The sequence below is a fragment of the Arachis ipaensis genome, chromosome B6 (assembly GCF_059453495.1).
Source record: "Arachis ipaensis isolate K30076 ecotype BB chromosome B6, ASM5945349v1, whole genome shotgun sequence".
Lineage (NCBI taxonomy): Eukaryota > Viridiplantae > Streptophyta > Magnoliopsida > Fabales > Fabaceae > Arachis > Arachis ipaensis.
The window spans coordinates 38,725,435-38,732,892 of record NC_142441.1 but is presented as its reverse complement, the minus strand read 5'-3'; the positions used below and the strand labels follow the sequence as shown (position 1 = coordinate 38,732,892).

Genomic DNA, 7,458 nt, shown 5'->3' with positions numbered 1-7,458 from the left:
ATTGATGTGAATTGTGAGCCAACGATGCATCTTAAAGACGTGAATAATCCACATAAATATATGTGTTTTTTTTTTTTCCCTTTTTTTCATTTTAAATACCTAATCCAATCCCTATCAATTTTCATAAAGAATTACATGCCCTTTAAAAGAACATTGACAAAACAATCCTTAATTATTCATTTTTTTGGAACATACTAGTTATTCTTCACCCGAAACAACATTGTTTGAATTGTTATTACTTTGTCGTTTTTTTATTTAAATGGCATAGTCTTTTATAAAAAAAAATATAATTTTGATACACAGTGAAAAGGAAATACAACATCAGAAAAAAAAAATACCTTTATATTAATTGCGTAAATACAAAATAGTTATATAAAAAAACAAATACAAATAGATAATAGTATAAAATATTTTACATTACATCAAAATTAAACTCTTATAAAATAGATAGACGTAGTAACTTGAATATTTACTTTGTTTGCTTCTTTGAATTAGTTGATTTTATTAAACAAAGATTACTATACTATCCGGCAGACAATAAGTTCAACTATACAACATATCACATAGAATAATACAAAAGAGAGACCAAGCAGCACTTGGAGCAGGATTGTTAATGGGGCAAGAGGCAGAATGTTTAGGGCTCTTGTTGCTTGTATTGGGCCTGAGGTGGAGGGGCTGGTGGCCCATATTGTTGAGGATATCCACATGCCTGTTGTCGACCCTTGGCCCTACCCATTAGATAACATGCTAATGCCACTATCAATATCAACAGTATCAATGGCAATGATACCACCACCACGAAACCCATTCTTATTTTTTCAACTTCCCAACTTGTTTTTTGTTTTCTCTTTTCTTCTCTTCTCTTCTCTTCAATTCTCTGCCTTCTATCTTATATTTATCTATTTATTTATTATACCTACGCCATCCATGCCATCTTTATTCTTCAGATTTCAGGACGTAACCACAATAGTAATTAATGAATGAAATAGCAAACTTAGAGATCAGATCATATACATTTATGGCATTCAATACTCGATCGTGGTTACCCTTTTTATTAATTAATAGAGAAAAATACAAATAATAGAGGAATTTTTCAACAAAGGCTAAACTTTATTATTCTAGTTAAGGGCAAGGAAAATTGAATATATGCACGAGAAGTATATCGTATGATTGCAGCTTATTACTATTGTTATTATTATTAGCAACAATTAATTAATTCCTTCAAATAGAATTGTTGATTGTTGATGCTAATTAATAGAAAGAAGATGAGAAAATGTTGAATTGAGAAGGTACCTGTTAACTGGGGGGAAGCAGTTCTGGAAAAGGGGAAATGGAAGGTGGAAGGTGGGAGTAGGGTTCAAGCACTTAATAATAATTATATTATTATGGATGAAATGAAAGGAAGAAATAATAATGGAGAGAAAGATGCGATACCAAGTGGGTTATTAATTAGCTCAAATGGCATAGACTCCCCATACTTAATTAAGAGGTTGCGGGTTCGAATCTCCTATCTTTCCAAATTTTTAGTCACAAAAAAAAAAAAGTGGGTTATTAATTAGGTGAATATATGAATATATAATATGGTGGCATAAATTAAGCCGTATGAAGCTCAACTAGCCCCTGGAAACGTGTCGCCATTTCGAATTTACACTTGGAATCCTATGAACTTCATGTCTACTCTTTCTGATTGGTCACCCACGTGCAGCCAAACAGCCCAAACTTGTATCAATAATACTTGATCAAATAAACTTTTTTTTTTTCTGAGAAATGTACTTATAGTTTTGAAAAATATAAGTATTTGATTTTGTGTTTAATAAATTAAAAAATTATATATTTGTATTTTTTTTGTTTTAAAAATTAGGAGTATTTTTTAAATTATGTGAAGACACTATTTAAAATTAAAATATATTGATAAATATTTATATTTATTCTTTTTTTATTATATTCATATATATTAAAGTTATTTCAAATATTAAATAATTTATGAAAAATATTTTTTATAATTTCTGCTTATTTAAAGTTATTTTTATTTTTTACCAAATATAATTTTTACAACTTTTAGAAACTTATTTTTTAAAAGTTAATTTCAAAAAATTATTTTGAGAAGCCAAAAGTTTACCAATTTGTATCACTATCTCTATATATAAGCAATTCGAACAAATAATATCCTCTATTCGATATTATGTTTTCCATCTTTCTTCTTTATTTCGGCCTATTTTATCTTCCATCACAAATATATATAATATTTTTTCCTTATTACTCAACAAAAAGTCTTTGCTTTTTAGTTTATTGGATGTGGATTCTCTAGTATCTGTCAATTATAAGCTAATGCTTAATTTCTAATTTTTTTTTTTTTTTTTGGACTGGTAATTTCTAATTTATTTGAGTTTACTGTTTGGTAGATAGAAGTTGTATACAATATTACAATGTCTGGTCTGAGTTTTTATTTTAGTAGATATGAAATTGACCATAATATCTCTTTTTCTCTTATACTGATTAGTTGGTAGAGGTGATGTTTTTTTTTTTTTTTTTTTTGTTATAATTTATTGTTATTTTTATTATTAATACAGAAAAAGACAGTTTTTTGGTATTATAAAGAAGCAGCAGGATTGTGGTCTGTGGATCACACTTACAGCATAACATATTGGACATTTTAGAACACCAAAAATATGTGACGGACACCAGAAAAACTGTTGGTATATTTTAAGTTTAAAACAATAGGGCTTAGTGGCCCAGAACGCATACATCCTAAAATTGGAGTTAACGTTCTAGCCTTAGCATGATCGAAAGAAAAAACAAAATAGCCTTAGCCGGTTAGCCCTTATGTATCGACGACTACCGTGACAACCTTACTTTTCATCTGTCTATTCTGTTTCACGTTTTTATTTATTTATTTACTTTTCTTTGTTTGCCACAAATAGGATACATACTACATAGCATAGTTATCGGAATCGAATATAATTAACCAATTCAGACTATTTGATTAATAGTTTACTGATTCAACCATTAAATAATTAATTGAATCGATTTATCTAATATAATTAAATAATTATATAAAATTCTGATAATAATTAATTAGTTGTTATTTTTATATTTTAACAATTTATTAATTAGTTTATATCTATTATATTAAATTTGAGTAAGAATAAGTATACAACTAAAATTAAAAAAATAAATATCAAAATAATATTTAATTGAATGTTGTGTGTATATATCTATTTACCTAATATATTAAAATTGAGTTTTACCCCAACTAATAAGAGTGAGATGTCAATTTCTCATGAATTCATTTTTTCTCTAAAATAAATGCATTTAATAAATAATACATAATTATACTAATTTAGAAAAATTTCTTTATTATAATTATATAAAATCAATATTTAATACTTTATTAAACTATTTATCAATTATTAATCGAAAATATTTTTAATAATAATAATAATAATATACTTCTACTTAATATACTAAAATTGGATTTTTCTCTAACTAATGAAAGTGAGGTGTCAATATTTGGCTAATTTTTTTTTATATGAAAAAAATTGTGTGTAATTAATCATTATGGATCATTGGTGTGTTTTTCTTGAATATGGATTAATTTTTTTTTTAATTTTGAGTAACAAATCGGACCCTCAGATTTGGGGGAGTAGAGAAATCTGAGGGTCAGATTTGTAAATTGAAAAAAATTTAAAATAAAAAAACTCAAATTTGACCCTTTGATTTGTATTTTTTAAAAAAAAAAAATTTAAAACCACAAATCTGACCCTCAGATTTGTGGTTATCAACAAAAAAAATTAAAACACCACAAATCTTACCCTCAGATTTGTGGTATCCATATAAATAAAAAACACATAGTTTCCACCTTATTTAAAAACACCACCTTCTACCCCATATTAAAAATACAAAGCGTCAATATTTTTCATAAATTCATTTTTCTTAAAAAATGAAAGCACTATTCTCTCTTCTAAATTTATTTTAGAAAAATATCTTTATTATAATTATATTAGCATTTAATGAATAGTGCATGATTATACTAATTTAGAAAAATATATTTATTATAATTATATAAAATCAATATTTAATGCATTATCAACTAATAAAAGTGAGGTGTCAATTTTTCATGAATTCATTTTCTCTCTAAAATGAGAGCACTATTCTCTCTTCTAAATTTATTTTAGAAAATTGACTGAATATACGTGCCAAATTAAAAAAATTTAGCAAGTTAATGGAATCAAATAATATTTTTATAATATATATAAAAATTTATATTTTTATTAACCCATGTAATAATATATATAAGAATGTTAAAATTAATTTCAATTATATAGCGAGATTGCCAGCGTAGGAGAATTCCATCGGAGGAGATCATCGGAGTAGGAGATGTCGTCGGAGGAGACCGTCGCAGGAGGAGATTGTCATTGGAGGAGAGGTCACCAGAGAAGATCACCGCTGAGGAAGACGTCGCCAAATGAGGTCGTCGTTGGAGGAGGTCGTCACCGGAGGATATCGGTCAGAGGAGGTCGTCGCCAGAAGAGATCGTTCAGAGGAGATCGTCAAAGAGAAGATCACTGTGGCAGCCATTCAACCTTTACGTTTCAACGAAAAATGAGAAGTGAATTAGGATTAGGCTTTTTTATATAGCAGTGATAATGGCGTTTTAAAACCGTCAGAATCAACAAAAACCACCATTAAATGCAATTCAATTATGACAACAATAAAAAACGCCATAATATCCGGATATTACGACAATTTTATGAAACTGCCGTAATATTAATGCCATTTTATGTCCTTTTTTTTTTTTGTAGTGCATAATCTACCATAAGTAATACTGTTGATAGAATCGTAGGCCATTAGGTATGAAAAATAATAAACAGAAAAAGAACTATGTCTGAGGTACAAATTTTCTAGATAATAAATATATATATATATATATATCACACTCATTGTACACAGTAATAATTAGTCAATATTTTTAACGGAGATACTTGCTACAATTAGATAGAAATTATGCCATTATCTTTTTATTAATATTTATGATTATTTCAATGGAGATATTTGTTCAGTATATATGTTAATAATATAGTATACTATTACTATACTATATTATTTTAATGTTATTTAACTATTACTATATTATTTCAATATTATCAAGGCAATCTCAATGTGATCATAAATTTAACTTAATTATCGACATGACATACTTATGAGTATGTTTCTTAATTTATTTTTTGTAACTCATCGAATGCAATTTATTACAGTAAATGAATAATATCAACTAATTGATTTGATTAGATATTTAAATATCACATGATTTATTATAATTTATATCAATTAAATAATTGTAATTTATTATATCAATTATTTTAATTCATTAATTTATAAGGTACATAATAACATAGATGATTTGTTACTTATACTGATTAAATACAATAAATATAGATTACTTTAGTTAAAAAAATCATTGTCTCCTATGTTTTCCTATTTATTTTTTTAATTCATTAAATCCAATCAATTATAATAAATTAATTATATCAACTAATTAATTCAATCAACTATTTCCTAATTTATTTTTTTGAATTCAATAAATCAAATAAAATTAATTATACTAATTATTTGTATCGATTAGTTGATTTGATTAATTTTTAAAAAATATTTTATTTAATTTTTTTATTTATTTAAATACATGAATTATAACTAATTAATGATTTAATTTTATTAGGATAAATATATCAAATTCTGTTCCTAATATAAAAATACAAAATTTTATTCCTTTCATTTTTATTTTACCACTATAAAAGACCATATATGCTAGAAGAAAATATCATTCATTTACCAATTACTCTTTCATTAGGTAGCTTTTACAATAATTCTTTTTCTTCTTATGAGGCGTCGAAACAAGAAGGCAACTATCGTAGATACAAACCACCACACACTCTTCAACTCCCGTGCTCATCATTCAGAGCAATATATGATATATTATCCATTAAGCATTTATAGGTCATGGTATCATCATGTATGCATAAATAAAAAAATTTCATAATTAAGCTGAAGTCATTTATCTGTTTGTGTGGTATATTGTAGTGTGAAATTACTTTCAATTTATGTTGTGCAATGATATTATAGTTTAATTTAAGCTTTTATTTTAGAATTATGTTATGATTTTATCTCATCATTTTCTCTTAGATATCAAATTGATGTATTTTTATTTCTTATTATTGAAACGGATATGATATAAAATTTGTAAAAAAAAAAAATCTCACATTCAATTTATTTTATTGTAGTCTTCTATCTCTTTTATTTCTTTTTATTTTCTTCTTGTTTATTTTATTTTCTTTTTAAATATTATATAATTTATTATAGTTTATACCAATTAATTAATTATAATTCATTATATCATTTAGTTTAATTCATTAATTTATAATATGCATGATAAAATAGATCATTTGTTTCTTATATGTTTATTCTTCTAAAATCTAAATCTGAATAATTATATTTTTAGTTTTTGTTATGCACAAAATATTATTAATAATGAATAATAATTAACCACTCATAATTTTAATCAAAGTATTTGGATGATTTTTATATTTATTAATATTAATTGTTGATTATTTTTTCGTAAATAAATTGTATTATAATTTTATGTTAGTTCATAATTAATTAATGATTAATGTTTATGAAGCTATGTTACTCTAAATTTTATATTTTACAAATATTTTATTTAAATGTAATTTTTTAAACATAAAAATATATTTACTTTTACATTTTTTAATTATTCTAAATGAATATTTTATCAAATACTAATTAAAGTCATCCTTCCATTTGCTTTTACTAATCTATTATCTAACTATTATATAAAATTAAAATCGTATTAATGAATTTAATATGAAAGTTAATTTAGCTTTTTATTTAGAGTATTTTTTTTATTTTTTTTAGTTTAATCAACCAAAACTATTCAATTATGAATAGTCACTTCTATCTTATTTTATATAACTAATTAAAATTACTAAAATTTAATAATACAATTCTATTTTATATTTGCTGCAGAGCGGAGCAGGAAGGAGGAATCATTCACTTCTCATTCATTCACACTTTAGGTTTTAGGGTTTCTACTCTAATTTCTTCTTAGAGTTAGATTTAATTTCTGTTTTTATTTACAATTCCTTGCAATTTATTGTTCTAGCACCTTTGTTCTTTAATTCTACTTGTTATTTCCTTCACTTTGTTATCCTCATGTTTATGCACACTTAATACTTTGGATCTTTGTTAATGCAATTTATATGTTTATGTTGTTATTGCTTTCTTCAGTTGTCATTGTTAATTTCTTTCAATTGGTAGTTATTAGATTTTACTATTATTACAATTTTACCATGCTTTTATTTTGTGCCTTCCAAGTGTTTGATAAAATACTTGGGTGGATTTTAATTTAGATTTTTATATTCTTGACTTGGATTGATTATTTAG

At 24.7% G+C, this 7,458-nt stretch overlaps 1 long non-coding RNA gene across 1 annotated transcript; it reads right to left on the bottom strand.

Moving 5' to 3' along the window:
- Nucleotides 1-431: 431 nt before the first annotated feature.
- LOC148555205 (uncharacterized) lies at nucleotides 432-1,444 on the bottom strand. The gene is made up of 2 exons (XR_015886089.1): nucleotides 1,294-1,444; nucleotides 432-916 (listed from the first exon to the last, which is right to left on the bottom strand). It is a non-coding gene; the product is annotated as an uncharacterized LOC148555205 (long non-coding RNA).
- Between the last annotated feature and the right edge of the window lie 6,014 nt (nucleotides 1,445-7,458).